Below are 21,122 nucleotides of genomic sequence, written 5' to 3'. Positions count from 1 at the left end.
CAGTACCACACTGGCCAGCTCTATTTATACAGCTGTAACTGCGAATGATTGCCCCACCCCCTCATTGGGGGAGCTCATTCTCCCTAAGAGTCATGTGATAACCAATTGGTTATTGGTGGACCCTAAAATACATCATGGGATAACCAATAGTCCCCAGCCAATAGGATTCCGGCACACTATAACATTATCTTTGTTCTAATGTGTCATTTTCAATATATCGAAAGCCAGGAAGGTTTACGGAAAATACTGGCAATGCCTGTGCCTAGAACATGAGAGCCTCGGAAACAAAAGCATGTAATGACCTGAAACTCCCCACCCCCCCATCACCCCCAAACTTTTCTGTGGTTCAATACAATCATGGTTCATCTTCCCCCTTATCTCCACTCCCCAGCTCTCCCTCACCACTGTACCCGGGGCCCCACATTCCTCGATTCCCCAAGAGGCCAAAACGCTGATGATTTCAGTCTTAAACATACTCATTGATGGAGCATAGGAAGCCTCTGGCCGGAACAAACTATACTCCTCAAATCAGGCAGATGTCCCTTTCGTCCCCATCCAGCGTCCAGACTTTATTTGCTTTGAAATTTAATAATTCTCAACAACAGGCTTAAAACAAAACATAGTCAGAAATTTACTTATTCATTTCAAACAAAAACGAAGCTTGTTTTTATAACCCAGATCCAACCATCCAATGATTTTACATGGTGTGGCAATTCTAGAGATATGTGCACTTCATGTTTAAGATAGAACAAGATCCAAAGAATGCTGTTAGGTAAAAGATAAAACTTCAAAAATATTATATTCAAAAATGATAGTCTACACGGATTCAAATAATTGACGACTTTGTGTATTAAGCTTACAAAGTTATCCACATCCTTTAGATCCTGGGTCTGCCTGCAGTTTGGGCACTACGGAAGAGCAGGGAATCCTCAATGTTCTCAGTCTTTTGGCAATGATCCTTGTTAACCGAGAGGATAATGGAATTTGTACTTCACTCAATGTCACATCTCCCTGGTGGAACCCTGTAGAATAATGGAACATTAGGAAGACTCGGCTATAACTACTTTTCTGATGACCTTCATAATCCATTAATGAGCTATTTCCAGGTATGTGAAACTTTGCCCTCTCCCTACTTCTCCCGCAGGTTCCAAAGCTGACCCCCTCTCACACCTGTGGACAGGTCGCATTACTCGACAAATCGCTAATGCTGCAATTACCTCGCTGTAAGGAAGTGCCAAAGAAGGATTGTAGTTGGCTCCAACGAGTGGCTCCTTTCTGCTTTTCTCCAATCTTGTCTTGATTGGCTTTCCCAACTGCTGTATTTCCAGAAACTGCAATGTGAAATATTCACTTGTTTTATCATAGAATTCACAGTTCAGAAGGAGGCCATTTGGCCCATTGAGTCCGCAAAGGCCCTTGGAAAGATTTATGTTATCCTTTCACCCTGACCAGCAGCTTTTTTCCCTCCCAAAAATCAATCATTTCTGAATGTATTTCTTTTTGTCAATTAAAGAGAATCAAATTACAAAATCATTGGAATAAATATCTTACAATTATTCTACAATTGAATTATATGGACCACACGTGACAGGTGCCTCGGGGATTCGAAAGGCCAAGGTGGCACTTACTTACACGGCTGGTTGCCTGGTGATAACCCCCTGAAAATATGACTCATCCTCAAAGTGCCTCAGAGGAGAAATACAAGATAGTGCGCTGTGTGTTGAGATTCATCATTGAGCAGACCATTGACATCCTGAGCATGGGCTTCCGATGTTGCACCACTCTGGTTAAACTCTGCAGTACTCTCCAATCTCCGAGGTAGATGTGGTTGACAGCTTCAAATTCCGAGGTGTGTACTGTCCTGGTCCACACACGTTGACGCTACGACTGAAAAAGCACAACAGCGCCTGTACTTCCTCAGGAAACTAAAGAAATTTGGTATATCTACATTGAATCTTACCAAATCTTATGGATGCACCATAGAAACCATCCCATCTGGCTGCCTCAAAGGCCCAGCTGAAGGGAATCAAGCCCACTTCCCCTGTCTCTTAATGTCATGCCATTGCTTAGAAAGGCCTTTTGTTGGGACTCTTATTTTAATGAGAGTCGATAGTCCGGTTGATTAGCGGTGACAAGAATACAACTTTATTGCTAATTATTCACTTGAATACACTTGAATAAGATCCGAATCAAAACCTAGAAACAAAATATCAAACAATACATCAGGGTCAAACACAGGTCAAAAAAAGCATTAAAGATAAAAGCATAAATAAATCACTTTAAACACAAACAAACGGATAGTTGATTCAAGAATTCAGGAAGGCAGGAATTCAGGAATGAGACCTCGGCCACAAGGTCTTACTTTAAGGGAATCCTTATCTGTGGTCTAAACCCTCATTGGTTTCTAATTCGCAGCGGAGACCTCTGGATTTGTTCAAATGGATGTCTGTTACTTAGAGGATGATTTATTAATCAAACATTGGCCATTACCTCGGATTGACTGGTGTCCATCAAAGTTAGTTCAGCATCTACGTGCGCAGTTTCATGAAAATAGGTTTCTCACGCCACTGCTGGCCATGCACCTCGCTGTAACTAATTAGTTGATACATTCTTATTGCTAAATGCGCTGAAATACAATAGTCAATTCATTATATGAAACATTCACTGACACAATGTCTAAATTTCCACAGTGAAGACACTAGAGTTCAATAGCTGATTCATTATCTGAACCAATGACTGTATTTTCACAGTCAAGGCATTTTTAATAATTTCATTCTTTAGCTATGCATTCAATTAGCACCTAATACCATTGATAAATCAATGAATCAATAAATCAATAATCTATCACCTTTGCAACCAATGATATCTCAAGCCAGTTCTACATTCGGCCTTCGACCAGCAACCATGAGGATCATGAATTCCTCAGCTTTGGAAAGGTCTGCACCCAAAGCTGCATGAAGCTACTGTGGATGTGCAAGGCTGCAGCCTCTGTGTCAACTGAACCTGGTGCAGCTGTGGCGACCCGAGTGAGACGCTTTTTACAGCCATAGAGAGCCCATGGATGGAGAGACCATCATGGTTACAGATCTTGTGCTATGAAGACAGCTCATTCTTGATGAAACAACATTGCTTATAACCCTCTAAGACACATGGGATGCGATTCAACTAATTGGGAACCAAGTTCCACAGCGAGCGTGTTTAGCCATGTCTTTCCTGGTGCTCGCAGCGCCAACAAACACATGGCTATGCAACGCAAATTGCGTTGTATCAAGGGCCTCAATGGGGAATGCGCAGCCGGGGCTGCACATAGCCCCGTTTTGGACACTGAGGACTTCCCCATCTCCGAGGCCCCAGAAGAAACCCCCAACCGCCCCCCCCCCCCCCTCACCGAGCCCGAACACACTATGGGAGGGTCCCCGGCCTCACCCACATACCCCCCCGAAACACCCACGCAGGGCACCCTGGCCCGGTCGTGCACAAAAACATGCCAGCTTGGCAGTGCCAGCCTGTCACTCTGGCAGTGCTCCTGCCATTTGGTCATGCCACCTACACACCTTGGCAGTGTCAGGCTGGCACCCAGGTAGATTTCGGGAGCGGGGACTCTTGGCTTCTATCAGCCACGCTGTGCCGTGGCGAGCTGATATTTGGGCGCAGTGCGACAATTGGACCATGCCTATGAGCACACATTATTCTATGGTGTGTCGTAACAATTAAAGCTTCCAAACTCAATGTGCTGACCCACTGAGGAGAGACACTACACACGGGGTGGGTAATTAACATGAGTCATCTAAACATCAGCTGAATCTGAGGCCCACAAGGTGGGCCAATCACAGACTGGGAGCTGAGGTAAACCTCACAATAACAAGGCACATAGGTGCATATGCGTAATGCTATTAAACAATGAGAATATTGTCATGAAGGTAAATGTCTTTACAAAGGTGCATCATAAATACAGTGCGAGGACACTGTCTCCAGGTGAGGACAGGTGTCTCCATAGTGATCTCAATGTTTCTTAATTTTTCTTAAACTACCGCTATGCCTTGGTACATTCCCAGCATCCACAGCAGAGGTGGAGGCAGCCTCTAGACTGTGATGCCCATTTGTCTGTGATGATGTTGGCATCCTTGGAGAGCCAAGTCCTGGAGGCCCCCGGCCTGCTTTGGGTCTCCTTCTGTGAGGTAAGTGCACCTTCCTTGGCCTGCGGAGATGGGGGTCACAGGCAGAGAGGATTGTGATCAGGTGGACACTCTCAGAGTTCCCTGGGGGGGTGGCCCCGGGGTGTCCAGCTGATGGTCCTCCTCCCTCTGGGTACCCAAGGGCCTTCCAAACTCTGTAAGGAGAGTTGGCACTTAGTGAGGTTGAGGTGCCCTGCCCCCTCTTCCCTAGTGACTGATGATCATATCTATCTGGAGTGCAAATCCAGCAAAACCTCCCAGGAGGTCGCCACCCTTCCGATGGAGATCTCAAAGAGCTCATATGTCGGAACCACCACATCAGACAAAACACAGATGGACGAGACGTGTTTCTCTTCTTTCTTGTCTGTTGACTGCCTCTTACAACTCTGCTGGATGATCCACCGCCTGTCTCTGCATCTCCAGCATGTTTGCGCCAACCATTTTTGAGGTTCTTCATCTGACTCGGACACCGGGTGGCTATTCTTCAGCAGTCCTCCAAGTGCCAGAGAACACGGCTGCCACCCACCCCCCCCCCCCCCACCCCGAGCTGCTGTGGAGAAGTGTAGTGAGGTGTTCCCCAGAATGTGACCCCGAGTCTAATCTATTGGGGGAGTGTATCTCTGTGTTACTAGAGGGTGCAGGTAGATCGCAAAGACGGGTCTTCATCAAATGAATGCTGCGGGGGGGGGGGGGGGGGGGGGGGGGGTGGTATGTTAGCTCTGCCGGCCTGTTACATCCTGTAAGAGAGAGAAGGTAGATTGAGCAGGCTGAATGCACATCGCTCACTGTGAATGTCAGGGTGTGATCAACTCAAGGAGGACTCTTCCGTACTAGCCTGCTGGGAGAGACCGATCTCACTCTCGGCAAAGGAGCAATCGCTGTCCTCCCCTGTCAACTCAGTGACACCCTCCTCAAATTTGGTCAGCTCGAGTATGTTGCCCATATCTCCTTCAGTCTGAGGTCTCTTCCTCCTGTTCTGGGCAAGTGTGGCCTACAAGAAGACAAATGGATGGAATGTGATTATACGGGATGGGACAGGGTTTGGGGAGCTTGCGTGTCTGCTGTGTGTGCGGCGAGGCCTCCCCAGTCAGGGTTGAAGATTGTCATGAAAATGTCGCTTTAAGAAATGTTTGGCTGCTCATGTTACTGCAGTGATGTCAGAGTGTGGGTGGAGCTGAGCTCTGGTTCTGCTTTTTAGTTTCACTTTGAGAAAAGCTTGGGTGTGTCTGTTTTTTTTTGTTTCTGTTTTTCAGTGAGCTGCATCTGAAGTTTAAACAAAGCGATGTACTGTTGATCTCTGCCATCCAAAGACTATCTATGGATCATTTGGTGAACCCAGAATTGTAAAAGGTCTCAGTATTGAATGTAAACCTAATGTGCTCCTGTTTGAACGTTTGTTAAGTCTTTTGGATGTTAAAAGGACAGCTTACAGGGTTACTTAGTGTTGTAGTCTTTGAGGTTGTATTTGAATTAATGGTTGCTTAGATGTTCACTGTTTGTTTTAAAAAAGGTTAACTTGCGGTCATAGAATAAACATTGTTTTGTTTTAAAAAATACTTGTCCTTTTCTGCTGTACCACACCTGTAGAGTGGGCCGTGTGCTCCCCATACCACAATCTATTAAAAGTTGTGGGTCAGGTGAACTCCATGATACACTTTGCGGTTCTCTAAATGTTGACCCATAACAAGATGCTGATGGTGCAGCACGATGGATGAGATGCTGGTGACGGTAAACGCTCCACGAGACATTCAATGCTAACATCTCCTCCGCTACAATTATCTGAGATCTGTGGGCTGTGTGATACTTTGGCTGCATGATGCCATTGTGAGAGTGTGCGTTTGGTGTGAGCAGAGGTTTGACTTACAATGGTGGCACAGATGAGATCAGTCACCCTCTTACTGCACTCAGTCACATTTCCTTGGCAGTTTCCCACTGAGCTGACCGCTTTAGACATTACCTCACAGGCCGACGAAGTGAGGCTGCTGGACCCTGGATCTATCCCTTGGATATTCCGCTCTGGTTTAAACCTCCAAGCAGCCGTAGCTAAACATTGGCACAACACTCTTTTTGTCCCTTGGGACCACCTCAATGTCACTTCTCCACAGGACTGGGCTGAGGAGAGTGGACTGTGTGTGGTTCAGATGGCCTTTAAATGTGGGCGGCATGATGACACAGTGGTTAGCACTGCTGCCTCACAGCAGCAGGGACCCGGGTTCGATTCCAACCTCGGGTGACTGTGTGGAGTCTGCACGCTCTCCCCGTGTCTGCGTGGGTTTCCTCCGGGTGCTCCGGTTTCCTCCCACAGTCCAAAGATGTGCAGGTTAGGTGCATTGGCTATGCTAAATGGCCCCTTAATGTCCAAAGGTTAGGTACGGTTATGGGGTTACAGCGATAGGGTGGGTGAGTGGGCTTAGTTAGCATACTCCTTCGGAGGGTCGGTGCAGACTTGATGGGCCAAATGGCCTCCTTCTGCTCAGTAGGGATTCTATGCTTTCTATGATCCTTTGTGCTCGACCCCAGGAGGTGGCGGTGAGGCAGACAAATTAGTTCCTGTCCAACCATGTGATTCAGAGATCGACTCATCGATGCATAATTAATGAGCTTCCAAGTGTAAAATCGGGCGTGATGTCCAGCGCGAAGGTCCACGGGCCGCTTATCCTGAGTGCCACCGCACTTTGCCCAGAAGCAGAAAATTCCACGGTGAGTATAACTTTTCAGAGTTGAAAGGAGGCCTGAATAATCACACAACAAAAATGAGCAGTTTTCCTTCACATTCGTGAAACATATCGGAGGATTCGGGCAATCTTATCCATCCCTCATTGTACTCACTCAGAAAACAGCCACAGTCAATAGGACATGAGTCTTCATTAGTTGTGGATGACAAAGACCCGAGCTCATCCATCCAGAACCTATCACAGCAGTTCAATTCTTAAGTGGCCTTTGCCTCCCCAACCCACTGACCACTTCACGTGCGGAGAAGAACGACATCAGTCACGGGTTTGATCTTCAGTCAGTTTGAGCATCCGTCCCCTATTATCATGATTTAGTTTGAAGTAACAGTCCAGGTTTTTTTTTTCCAATGTACTCACTTGTATGTACGTTTGTGGGCGTTATACGTGATCATAATGCATGTGATCAAAAGGCAAGCCTGAGTTGCTTAATTATTCAAATTCTCTGATCTCTTTGTCAGAACCTAAATGATAAAAAAAACAAGAGGAATCTATAAAATACCACTGAGAGGATTAGTGACTTGATGATTGCAGATGGAGATAAAATGAATTCCTTGCCCTGCGTAGGGTAGATTAACTGTCTTTGATTCTCAATATACAGTCTTGTCATAAAGTAGCAAGGTAGCACAATGGTTAACACTGTTGCTTCACAGCGCCAGGGTCCCAGGTGCGATTCCCGGCTTGGGTCACTGCCTGTGCGGAGTCTGCACGTTCTCCCCGTGTCTGCGTAGGTTTCCTCCGGGTGCTCGGAGCCGTGCTGTTAGATCTTAAAGTAAGGGAACACTTAGGAGACAGTGATCATAATATGGTAGAATTCAATCTCCAATTTGAAAGAAAGAAGGTAGAATCAGATGTAAAGGTGTTACAGTTAAATAAAGGTAACTACAGAGGCATGAGGGAGGAACTGACAAAAATCGACTGTGAGCAGAGCCTAGTGGGAAAGATAGTAGAACAGCAATGGCAGGAGTTTCTGGGAGTAATTGAGGACACAGTACAGAGGTTCATCCCAAAGAAAAGAAAGGTTATCAGAGGGGGGATTAGGCAGCCATGGCTGACAAAGAAAGTAAGGGAAAGCATCAAAGCAAAAGAGAAAGCCTATAATGTGGCAAAGAGTAGGGGAAGTCAGAAGATTGGGAAGGCTACAAAAACAAACAGAGGATAACAAAGAGAGAAATAAGGAAAGAGAGAATCAAATATGAAGGTAGGCTAGCCAGTAACATTAGGAATGATGGTAAAAGTTTCTTTAAATACATTAAAAACAAACGGGAGGCAAAAGTAGACATTGGGCCGCTCCATAATGACGCTGGTAATCTAGTGATGGGAGACAAGGAAATAGCTGAGGAACTAAATAAGTACTTTGCGTCAGTCTTCACAGTAGAAGACATGAGTAATATCCCAACAATTCAGGAGAGTCAGGGGGCAGAGTTGAATATGGTAGCCATCACAAAGGAGAAAGTGCTAGAGAAACTAAGAGGTCTAAAAATTGATAAATCTCCGGGCCCAGATGGGCTACATCCTAGAGTTCTAAAGGAGATAGCTGAAGAAATAGTGGAGGCGTTAGTTATAATCTTTCAAAAGTCACTGGAGTCAGGGAAAGTCCCAGAGGATTGGAAAATCGCTGTTGTAACCCCCCTGTTCAAGAAGGGAACAAGGAAAAAGATGGAAAATTATAGGCCAATTAGCCTAACCTCGGTTGTTGGCAAGATTCTAGAATCCATTGTTAAGGATAAGATTTCTAAATTCTTGGAAGTGCAGGGTCGGATTAGGACAAGTCAGCATGGATTTAGTAAGGGGAGGTCGTGCCTGACAAACCTGTTAGAGTTCTTTGAAGAGATAACAAATAGGTTAGACCAAGGAGAGCCAATGGATGTTATCTATCTTGACTTCCAAAAGGCCTTTGATAAGGTGCCTCACGGGAGACGGCTGAGTAAAATAAGGGCCCATGGTATTCGAGGCAAGGTACTAACATGGATTGACGATTGGCTGTCAGGCAGAAGGCAGAGAGTTGGGATAAAAGGTTATTTTTCGGAATGGCAACCGGTGACGAGTGGTGTCCCGCAGGGTTCAGTGTTGGGGCCACAGCTGTTCTCTTTATATATTAATGGCTTAGATAGGGTGGACGTAGGGAAGTTGTTTCCATTAGCAGGGGAGACTAGGACCCGGGGGCACAGCCTTAGAATAAAAGGGAGTCACTTTAGAACAGAGATGAGGAGAAATTTCTTCAGCCAGAGAGTGGTGGCTCTGTGGAATTCATTGCCACAGAGGGTGGTGGAGGCCGGGACGTTGAGTGTCTTTAAGACAGAAGTTGATAAATTCTTGATTTCTCGAGGAATTAAGGGCTATGGAGAGAGAGCGGGTAAATGGAGTTGAAATCAGCCATGATTGAATGGTGGAGTGGACTCAATTGGCCAAATGGCCTTACTTTCGCTTCTATGTCTTATGGTCTTATGTGTTGTTAGGTGAATTGAACATTCTAAATTCTCCCTCTGTGTACCCGAACAGGCGCTGGAGTGTGGCAACTAGGGGATTTTCACAGTAACTTACTGTTCTAAGTTCTATGTTCATTGCAGTATTAATGTAAGCCTACTTGTGACAATAAAGATTATTATTATTACGAGCAAATTTAAGAGACTTCAGAGGTGATGAGCGAAAACAGCAACATCAATGCAAAATAAGGCGGGAAACATGGGGCGAAATTCTCCTACCCGCCCCGCCACATTTCTGCCCCGACCGGCCGGCGGGAGTCTCCGTAACACCGGCCGGTCAATGGGGTTTCCCATTGTGGGGCAGCCCCACGCCGTCGGGAAACCCCCGGGCGCCGGCAAAACGGAGACTCCCGCCGGCGGAGAATGACGCCCATGATTCTCGCCGTCAAGATCGCGTTTTTTGATGTTCCAGGTCCATCGCTGGTGGTGTAACGAGAATCCTGAGACGGAAGGTTGGGAAACATAATTTAAATAAATATATTGGCATTTAATTAGCGAGCCTTCCCGCCGGGACATCTCGACCAACACTCAACCCAATATTGGTGAGCAATTGCGCTTGGATGGGAAGGTAATCTCTGCCAGCTGAGAGTTTCTCAGCATGAGGTAGCATCTTTCACGGAACAGCGCACAAAACTGTACGGGATGAAAGATCTAATCCTCTTTATCCTCTTTATCTTACTATTTTATTACACACTGAATCCTGCTGCTTTTGGAGACTTGAACAGGGAATTTCGCAACACTGTGATGATTCTTTTTTCTTTGTTATTCTGATTCAAAACTGGCATCAGAAAGTTAAAAAGACAGCTATGCGTACTGCTGTCTTCCAACCCCTGGCATGTAGGGAGTTCATGGAATCACTAGCCAGCTCTGCATTTATTGCCCATCCCTATTTGCCCTTGAGAAGATACGGTGAGCCACCACTGACGAATGTGATATAAAATAGTTACTTTAGAGTTACTAGTTAATGTAATGTAGAAATAAGCCACTTTGATTCTGGCAGTTAGGGACAAAGGGGTTTGAGACCGCATGGAAAAAGCAGGAAGAGGTGTGTCTATGAGAGTGATGCTGCATTGATAGGGGCCAGAGAAAGGGATTGGAAGTGAGCCAATCAGAATAGATCGAACAGGTCAGGAGGGACATAGGCTGACCTATGTCCGTCGAGTATGTGAAACTTGATACCATTTGAATTGATTTTGCAGAGATCCCTTTGTCTTTTAGTTCAGTCGTTTTCTGGGGTGTAAGAGGCTGGATGTCTCTTACGTTTCTGTAAGATGATTCAAGCTTGCAAGCTAAATAAATAACTTCTTTTTACGTGCGAATCCATCTCAACTTTTATTGAGGCCAGACTGACAGAGAAAGAAATTTGGGGATCAACATTTGGTGCCGAAAACCGGGATTTCTCTGGGCGATCCTGATCCAACTGCAAAATCAGAATTAGACTGATTATGACCAGGAGGATGGGGAACAAAGGGCCCTCAATGTAGAACTGGAAAACGACCGCGCATTGATTGTTCCCCTCTTCTTATCGTCTGATTAGTCTGGTCACTCGCGGTTGGCACAGAAAGACCGCCTCGACGAAATCACAGGTCAGTCTGGGGATTAGCACTTTAATTGATGGGATTTCATATTGTTGTTTCGGCTTGGGTTAGGATTTTGGGCTGATGGGACTTTAATAATGAAGGTTCAGTCTATTATATGGGTTCAGAGGCTGATGTGACTTCATTAATGAAGGTTCAGTCTATTATATGGGTTCAGAGGCTGATGTGACTTCATTAATGAAGGTTCAGCCTATTATAAGGGTTCAGAGGCTGATGTGACTTCATTAATGAAGGTTCAGTCTATTATATGGGTTCAGGGGCTGATGGGACTTCAATAGATGGAGGTTCAGTCCAGTATAACTGTTTTTAAATGTGAAGATGGTTCAACTCTATGTGTGAGTGTTTTAAATATATAGTTGATTAAGCTAAAATTGTCTCCTTGGACTGTAAAGTTCCGAGGTCTAGTTGAGATTGTGAGGAATGCTGCATATTGGTTGAAGCAGAAGTCTCTCAAAGGGTTAACAGCAGCAGGCGGAGTTGAAAACAGACAGTGCTTCTCACTCAGGCTTTGAGATAACAGCAGCAGCCGTAGTGTAATCGGATACCTTTCCTTTGAGTCAGTGAACACCAGCAAAGTTACGTTTTGAATTAATTAAAGGAAACCAGTGGGTTTCTCCACCTCTTTGATAAAAGTTATTATTTTCGAAAGCAATTGATTGAAATTGCCAGAATCTTAAGTTTTACTTACTTGAAATACGGTTTATCTCATTTTGTCTGGAGATTAATAGAAACTTAAAGAAGATCATGGACACCATTTTAAAAAGTGTCAATCTGGAGATGATAGTTGATTTTGCTAATACTTATGTGTATGTAAAAGAAAAAAAACTTGTTAAAAGAAAAATTGTTAAGATAAAGAAATAATTAAGTTGTAAATGTTATACAAGTTTGTGTTAAGCAAATTGTAAATTTAGTTCTGAGTTGAGATCAGAGCTAAGCTTGCAAGTTGCAGTAATTCAATTTGAATTTTCAAACATTTTTAAGTTTTAAAAAAAAGAGAGCAAATAGAGAAAAGAAGGACACAGATCTTGAATGCGTTGAATAGCACATTTCAAAGGCCCATAAATCTTTCTGTTATCTTAGACCTAAAACCTAGGAAGATTGACGAGCCAGAGGAATTTCTGGAGCGTTTTAATGAAATCTACCGGGGGCAGTCAGGCGATTTGCTGTATCAAAATGGTCAGAATTCCCCTCAATACTGTGCTATGTTAATGCATTGCCTACCACCTTCTGTGGTTACTGCTGTGAAATGTAATAACATGAATTGGACAGAGAACGACCCTTCCCAGATGGCAAGGGCAGTCAGATTTTACTGGAAGGAGGGTGTAGGCCAAGAAGGAGGCTCAGTTACAAAGGTTAAGACTGAGTATGTAATGAAAAAGGATGATCTGCGACCCCAACAAGCGGCAGAAATGGTAGTTTACCAGCAGGAGCTCCAATATAGTGACTTTGGGTGGGTGGATCAGCGAAGAGGAGGATGAGACAACAGTGCTATATTTCTATCACCCCCCCAGTGGTGGACGTTAGACGTTGAACAGTCACTGCATCACGTTACCCTGGCCTATGACAGAACTGGACGAAACAGGGAGTTGGAGGACAAATACCGGCCATTACTTGAGACCGAATGGCCAGTCAAGGTTACAGCCACAGTCACGGGAAAAGAAGGTACAGCCGATTTTGTTACAATATCACCACATTTATGGCCACAGTCAGCTTCGGTAAGCCCTCATATTACACGTCAGGTCCATGACCAGTACCATGCCAGGGATATGGGGCGAATGGTCAGCATCTTACCGCAGCTCGTCAGAATAGGTATGAGATATACCTTTTGAACAATCCACGTCTGACATTTAAATACTGTACCACTATCAATCCAGCCTGTTTTCTTAGTGGTCCCCCTGTCCATGAAGACGCACCTGGCCACGACTGTTTAGCCTTGATTCAGGAAACTACCACAATAAGGGGCGATTTGAGTGACATTTCGTCAGAACAACCTGACATGATTATGTGTGGTCAAATATCCCACCGGGGTTTAGTTAATGACCTACTGCAGGCCCTCCTTATGCCCGCGCAGATTTCTGTTATTAAATGCGCTGCCCACACGAATGGTACAACCCCAGTTGACGTTGGTAATGAACGAGCAGATCGTGCAGCGCGCACAGCCGCACAAATTCAGCAAGTGATGGTGCCTAAAATGTTAAGTCAGACTAAACGATCTACTATGAATATGTCTGCTTCTGACAAGCCAATGCCAACCATCCAAGACGTCATAAGGTTACAGGAGGACGCTCCTGAGAGTGATAAACAAATGTGGAAACGGTTAGGTTGTACATATGATTCTGTTTCCTCTTTATGGACCACGCCTGCACATCAGACTTGTATGTCTGATGCGCTGGCTTTATGGGTCATTGAATGTGTACACTTTGCAACTCATTGTGGGGCTCGAGGGACTAGTGATTTGTTGCTTGACACTTGGTGGCACCTTAAAATGCAGGGGTTGGCCCAAAGTATCAGTAATCGGTGTTTGATTTGTCAGCAATATAACACCGGAAAAGGTATCCCTTGTGGGAAGGGGCAAACCCCGTTGCCCAGTGGTCCCTTTGAGACGCTCCAAATGGATTACATTGAGTTGGAAAGGTGTCAATGTTACAAATATGTTTTGGTCATTGTGGATGTGTTCAGCAGATGGGTCGAGGCGTATCCGACTATCTATAGTAAAGCTGCTCCTGTGGTTAAAGTCTTGATGAGGGAAATCATTCCCCGGTACGGTATACCAGCTCAGTTAAGTTCTGATAATGGGCCTCATTTTATTGGACAAATTAACAAGGAGTTTTGCTCCCAGTTGGGCATACGCCAGCAGTTACACTGTCCTTACAGACCGCAGGCGGCCGGGTTGGTTGAGAGACACAATCAGACCCTCAAAACAAAATTGGCAAAATTAAGAGCAGACACGGGACTGACATGGCTTAAGTTGCTCCCCGTTGCCCTCTTCCAGCTGCGGGTTACACCTGCGGGACCAGCCCGGCTCTCTCCCGCCGAGATTCTTTATGGCAGGCCTCTTAGAACTCCTTGGAGCCTGCAGGTTCCCAGACGGGTTCAGTTTCATCAGATGACTGAAGAAATGACCACCTATGTTCTAGCCCTTACGCAAGTGCTCAAGGAACTCCATGGCCAAGTCCGCGCGGCTCACCAGCCATTGCCCCAGTACCTAGCTCACTTTCAGTCCAGCCCGGTAGTTATGTCATGGTCAAAAATTGGACTAGGAAGGGGTCGGAGCCGCAATGGGACGGGCCCTTCCAAGTTCTCCTTACCACCCCCACAGCAGTTAAAGTGGAGGGGCGAAGTGCTTGGTTCCACCTACATCACTGTAAATTGAGTCCATCTCCACTACTGTAAAAGGTCGGATACTAACCTGCCTCCCTTCTCCAGTGCTATTTTACAGGTGTGGAGCATGATGGAGTGGCTACGCATCGTCTGTCTGATATTTGGCCTCACTTCGCTTGGCGTGTTATTGGCGATGGACATGGAAAAGGGGAATATTATGTATCTGTGTAGCCCCAACCAATCTACAAGGATACATCACCTATGCAAAGGTGATGTTCTTCGCTGCCCCCATATACGAGGACATGGTATCGACTCATGGAAAGTCATCAAAGTTAAGGAGAATGCAGGAGTCATGAAGCAGCTGCACCGGTCCCGGCGATGGGAAGGGAACATTATATGGACATTGCCTTGTTTTTGGAATACATGTAAATTTGATTTTGGATGTGTTAAAAGTGGTACAATAAAGGTAAAATCAGGCTGTCAGAAGAGTGTAGGAAGAGACCATGAGAAAGAGAAAGGGACTAGAGAGAGGACGGGGCGTGTGAGAAGGGAAGTACAGCTAGAACGTAGGTTACCGGGAGATACACTTAAGTTAGTTAAAGGCCAAACTGAGGAAAACCCGGGTAGTAAACCTTGGGAGCCCTCGGGGCAATAACCAAGGAGTTGTCTCAGCTATGGTTGTTTGCAATGCAGAACCGGCATGTTCTTGACTATCTTCTGGCCCGTGAGGGTGGGGTATGCGCCATAGTACAGGGCAAGTGTATCATGGGTGTTCAGGACTTGACCGCTAACATTACTAAATTTATGGATCGCATACGGGATCACTTGGACGGGATGCAGGATCCTGACTCTTGGGGTAACTGGGGATTTGGAGGATGGAAGGACTGGTTGATAAATATGGCCATGTATCTAGTGGTAGCAATCGGCTGCATCTTTGTGGGCCTGGCCATCCTTAAATGTGTGATGGGTAGAATGCGGGGTGCACTAGATCAGATCACCGCCCCAATCACCAGAAAAAAAATTTAACTGTTAAAATCCATGAGGGTGAGGCAGATGAAGGGGGGCTAAGACAGGAATTGGAAATGCAGCGACGGATCTTTTTAGCTGAGGAACCGTAGCTATGGATTGGATAGTTCGGTTATCATGGAATGATAAAAGGAGGGAATGACGAATGTGATATAAAATAGTTACTTTAGAGTTACTAGTTAATGTAATGTAGAAATAAGCCACTTTGATTCTGGCAGTTAGGGACAAAGGGGTTTGAGACCGCATGGAAAAAGCAGGAAGAGGTGTGTCTATGAGAGTGATGCTGCATTGATAGGGGCCAGAGAAAGGGATTGGAAGTGAGCCAATCAGAATAGATCGAACAGGTCAGGAGGGACATAGGCTGACCTATGTCCGTCGAGTATGTGAAACTTGATACCATTTGAATTGATTTTGCAGAGATCCCTTTGTCTTTTAGTTCAGTCGTTTTCTGGGGTGTAAGAGGCTGGATGTCTCTTACGTTTCTGTAAGATGATTCAAGCTTGCAAGCTAAATAAATAACTTCTTTTTACGTGCGAATCCATCTCAACTTTTATTGAGGCCAGACTGACAGAGAAAGAAATTTGGGGATCAACACCACCTTGAACTGCTGCAATCCGTGTGGCATAGAAACTCTCACGGAGCTGTTAGGTGTCAATACGTAGAACTCTGCTTTTAATCCCACTATTAAAACAATAACATTATATTTACTAACCAACAGGCAGATTGGGAAAACAGTTGATTTAACACAAGGCTGCAGGCAGCCTATTATGGGATGTCTCACATCTCTTTATATTCAGGGTTTCTGCAACACAGGAAAGCAACCCAACACGGTGTATTGTAAAACATTATTCTTATTGCAATTTTATTTTTATTTTATTTTTAAACACAAGTGCCAGGCAATGACCACCTCCAACAAGAGAGGATCTAACCATCGTCCCTTGACAATCAATGGCATTACCATCGCTGAATTCCCCACAATCAGCAGCCTGGGGGGTTACCATTGTAGCCATATAAAATGGCCACCTGCAAAGGACCATGGGAATTGTGGTCAATTTGGGACACAGACAGGTACACAGCCTCTGTGTATTGCGCAAAGAAACCGGTCTTGGCTGAAACTTGTATCCATTAAGAGTTGCTCCCCATTTCCCCCAGGACAATAGAGTTTGAATCAAGGAGGTACAAGAGTAGCAGACTAACCGGCACCCCCCCACCCCCTTATTTGGAAAGGCCTACATGCCTGGGACAATAATAGCTGGGACCCACCCAGCTATCGAGGTGTCCGCCCCCTAATTGGCTGAGATCGATGAGGGTGATTGAAAACCCTATTGATCCATCGGACCTGGAGTAAGGAGCGCCCAAAAGGGCATGAAAGAGACGAAGGATAAAAAGCCCTGCGCAGTAGAGATCGATCTCTTTTGGGACGGGCCTGTGCGCGACCAACAGCAGCAGAACAACCAACTTCAAGGACCCAGGACCATTCCTGGAGGACGAGCCCAGCTGAGACGAACCCAACAACTTCCAACCGACCTCGTGGACGTGGACCCGGATAAAGGCCTCATCTCGCACAGTGCCGGTCACTCGAAGTTAAGGAAAGGTCACCTTAGTCGTCAGGTGTAGTTTAGTATGGATCCGCGTGTGTTATTGCACAGAGATACAAGTCTTGTGTTATTAATAAACTGGGTTTTCAAGCTAACATATTGGTTGTGTGGTCAATTAGTCGATATAAGAAACAGTCTGTGGTTCACCCCAAAGCAAAGAAGGTAACACCATTGATCACAAACTGAACTGGACTAGCCATATAAATACTGTGGCTACAAGAACACGTCAGAGGCTGGGAATCCTGCGGAGAGTAACTCACCTCCTGTCTCTCCAAAGCCCGTCCACCATCTACAAGGCACAAGTCAGGAGTATGATGGAATAGTTCCCACTTGCTTGGATGGGTGCAGCTCCAACAACATTTGAGAAGCTTGACACCATCCAAGACAAAGCAGCCCCGCTTGATTGCTCCCCCTTCCACAAACATTCACTCCCTCCACCACCAACGGACAGTGGCAGCTGTGTGTACCGTCCACAAGATACACTGCAGGAACTCACCAAGGTTTTTTAAACAGCACCTTCCAAACCCATGGCCACTAACATCTAAAAGGACAAAGACTGCAGATACATGGGAAGATCCAAGTCACGTCCAATCCTGACTTGGAAACATATCACTGTCGCTGGGTCAAAAATTCTGGAACTCTGTCCCTAATAGCACAGTGGGTGTGCCTATCCCACATGGGCTGCATCGGTTCAAGAAGGCAGCTCAGCACCACCTTCTCAAGGACAGTTAGGGATGAGGAACAAATGGTGCCCTAGCCCAGTGGAGCCAACATCCCATAAATTAATAAAGACACTTTTAAAACTGGACTTTTTCTACAGAAAAAAATGAAAGGTGCTGAAAATGAAGATGGCTGCTACAAGTCACCTGATCACAGGATTGGCCCTCTGTCTGGGAGGTATCCGCTGGAATTTCAAAGGCAAAATAATTATTTTCCCAGTTTCTGGAATGTCACATCTCATTCTACCTAGAGAACTGCTAACAGACTCACATCACACCTGGGGCAAAGAGAATTACAAGGATGTAATTTGAATTTGATAAGCTAAACTTTCTAGCAGAGTCAGTGGGTGTGCTGAGACACTGGCTTCCCAAACGCCTGACCCTAAATCTAAATGGCACCCCTCTCAACAACTAATGGCTGTGACTGTATTAGTCCTGAAGCCAAGTCCATATTCAGATTCTGGATGAACAACCCTTTTGAAGTCATTATGGAGAAGGAAGGTCACATGACCCAAGTGCCAGCCCTTTGGACAGTTCAATAATGCAAAGAACAAAGGACAAAGAACAAAGAAATGTACAGCACAGGAATAGGCCCTTCGGCCCTCCAAGCCTGTGCCGACCATGCTGCCCGACTAAACTAAAATCTTCTACACTTCCTGGGTCCATATCCCTCTATTCCCATCCTATTCATGTATTTGTCAAGATGCCCCTTAAATGTCACTATCGTCCCTGCTTCCACCACCTCCTCCGGCAGCGAGTTCCAGGCACCCACTACCCTCTGTGTAAAAAACTTGCCTCGTACATCTTGCCTTAGTAATTGACCCCTCTACCCTGGGGAAAAACCTCTGACTATCCACTCTGTCTATGCCCCTCATAATTTTGTAGACCTCTATCAGGTCGCCCCTCAACCTCCGTCATTCCAGTGAGAACAAACCGAGTTTATTCAACCGCTCCTCATAGCTAATGCCCTCCATACCAGGCAACATTCTGGTAAATCTCTTCTGCACCCTCTCTAAAGCCTCTACATCCTTCTGGTAGTGTGGCGACCAGAATTGAACACTATACTCCAAGTGTGGCCTAACTAAGGTTCTATACAGCTGCAACATGACTTGCCAATTCTTATTCTTAATGACCCAGCCAATGAAGGCAAGCATGCCGTATGCCTTCTTGACTACCTTCTCCACCTGTGTTGCCCCTTTCAGTGACCTGTGGACCTGTACACCTAGATTTCTTTGACTTTCAATACTCTTGAGGGTTCTACCATTCACTGTATATTCCCTACCTGCATTAGACCTTCCAAAATGCATTACCTCACATTTGTTCGGATTAAACTCCATCTGCCATCTCTCCGCCCAAGTCTCCAAACAATCTAAATCCTGCTGTATCCTCTGACAGTCCTCATCGCTATCCGCAATTCCACTAACCTTTATGTCGTCTGCAAACTTACTAATCAGACCAGTTACATTTTCCTCCAAATCATTTACATATACTACAAACAGCAAAGGTCCCAGCACTGATCCCTGCGGAACACCACTGGTCACAGCCCTCCAATTAGAAAAGCATTATTCCATTGCTAATCTCTGCCTTCTATGACCTCGCCAGTTCTGTATCCACCTTGCAAGCTCACCCCTGATCCCGTGTGACTTCATCTTTTGTACTAGTCTACCATGAGGGACCTTGTCAAAGGCCTTACTGAAGTCCATATAGACAACATCCACTGCCCTACCTGCATCAATCATCTTTGTGACCTCCTCGAAAAACTCTATCAAGTTAGTGAGACACGACCTCCCCTTCACAAAACCATGCTGCCTCTCGCTAATACGTCCATTTCCTTCCAAATGGGAGTAGATCCTGTCTCGTAGAATTCTCTCCAGTAATTTCCCTACCACTGAAGTAAGGCTCACCGGCCTGTAGTTCCCTGGATTATCCTTGCTACGCTTCTTAAACAGAGGAACAACATTGGCTATTCTCCAGTCCTCCGGGACATCACCTGAATACATTTCTGATCACAGCCAGGCTGCAGTTTTAACATCAAGTGGACAGACCTCCAGCAGCCTGACTAGGTGAGCGGTCTCCGAAAAACCTGCTTAATTCTAAAAATCTCCCGATCAATGCCTGCTGAGTGATCTAAGCACAGAAAAGCCCCTCGTTTAGCAGCACCATTTGCGTCAAAGATTTTCTTTTTGTTAAAGCAGTCAGAAGCATTTGGAATGGACCGCACTATGAAGTAAACTTTGGGAGTTTCTGTGGGGGGAGGGTTCCTTTCATTAGAGAGTCACTGTGGGGTGTCCCTTTCGGGGTTCTTTTAGTTCGGGGATCCTTGTAGAGGTCCCTTTAGTTAAGGGGCCGCTGTAAGGGGGTTCCTTCAGTCAGGGGGTCCCTGTGGGGGGTCTCATTAGTTAGAAGGTATCCATGAGGGTCCCTCTAGTTTGGGGGTCTCTGTGGCGGGTTCCTTCAGTTAGGGGGTCCCCGGGGAATCTCCTTATGAAGGGGGTCTCTTGGGTGTTCTCCCCATAACCACCAGGAGACCCCCAAAATGGGAAAATGACAAGAAACTCCCTAACGAAAGGAACTCCCCATAGAGACCCCCTAACTAAAGGGACCCCTCAAAGGGACCTCGTGACTAAAGGGACCCCACCCCCACAGACGCACACCCCCACCCCAGAAAAGAGACTCTTCTCTGGAAGCTAGAGAGCAGTCGAGATAGGGGCAGTGAAAAACATTACAGCTGTAACAGTTACCTGGAAGATCCACGTGTCCATTCCTGGAAAGAGACCAACTGTGGCCTCTGTTTAAACCCCTCGGATCCATCAGCTGCAAGCCATTCGTTAATTTTTAGTCATGGGCTGCGATTGACAGCCTCCACAAACCAGCTGCAGCCTTGATTCGTTCATCTCCCTTCATGGGTGAGTGACTCCAAGTGCTGAAACCACAATGTTTACAAACAGCAAAACATCAAAGAAAGGTAAGTGCATTGCAATCATGGGCAGGATTCTCTGCCGGTGGGATTCTCCATTCCGCCGGCAGCACATCCACATCCGTGGGTTTCCTGGCGGTATGGGGTGGCCACAATGGGGAATCCCATTGGCAGGTCGCGGTAACGGAGAATCCCGTTGTTGGCACCCTCGCGCTGCCGAGGAACACTTGGCTGGGGAAGCGGAGAATTCACCCCAATGCAGCACTCTCTCTTAAAGCATAGGCTGTACGTTCAAAACCTTGGAATGGAATTTGAATCCACAACCTTCTTATGTAGAGGTGAATGTGAAGGTCACACCTTTGCGGGGGGCTTTCAAACCTCTTATGCTCTCTCCTTGAATCCCAATATTAAAACCTGATCCAAACTTGTAAAAGCTCACTGCACAAGCCGACATGAAAAATAATAATCCTCTGCAGCTCAATGAATGTTTAATCCTATGCACTGTCACCGATCATGTTAGCAAATCCTGCAGCGTGTAACATACGCCTGGAAA

General features: G+C 45.8%; 2 long non-coding RNA genes across 3 annotated transcripts in view; both read right to left on the bottom strand.

Annotated features, from left to right (window-relative positions):
* Positions 1 to 21,122, bottom strand: part of LOC140393673 (uncharacterized) — a 184,564-nt gene that overhangs the window by 127,437 nt on the left and 36,005 nt on the right. The window lies entirely within an intron of this gene.
* On the bottom strand, positions 680 to 20,557 carry LOC140393501 (uncharacterized). Its single transcript, XR_011935628.1, has 3 exons — positions 20,394 to 20,557; positions 1,218 to 2,196; positions 680 to 1,022 (listed from the first exon to the last, which is right to left on the bottom strand). It is a non-coding gene; the product is annotated as an uncharacterized lncRNA (long non-coding RNA).

The sequence above is a fragment of the Scyliorhinus torazame genome, chromosome 17, assembly GCF_047496885.1.
Source record: "Scyliorhinus torazame isolate Kashiwa2021f chromosome 17, sScyTor2.1, whole genome shotgun sequence".
In the NCBI taxonomy this organism is placed as follows: Eukaryota; Metazoa; Chordata; class Chondrichthyes; order Carcharhiniformes; family Scyliorhinidae; genus Scyliorhinus; species Scyliorhinus torazame.
Note: the sequence above shows the minus strand (reverse complement) of the source record. Positions and strands in the feature narration are given on the sequence as shown.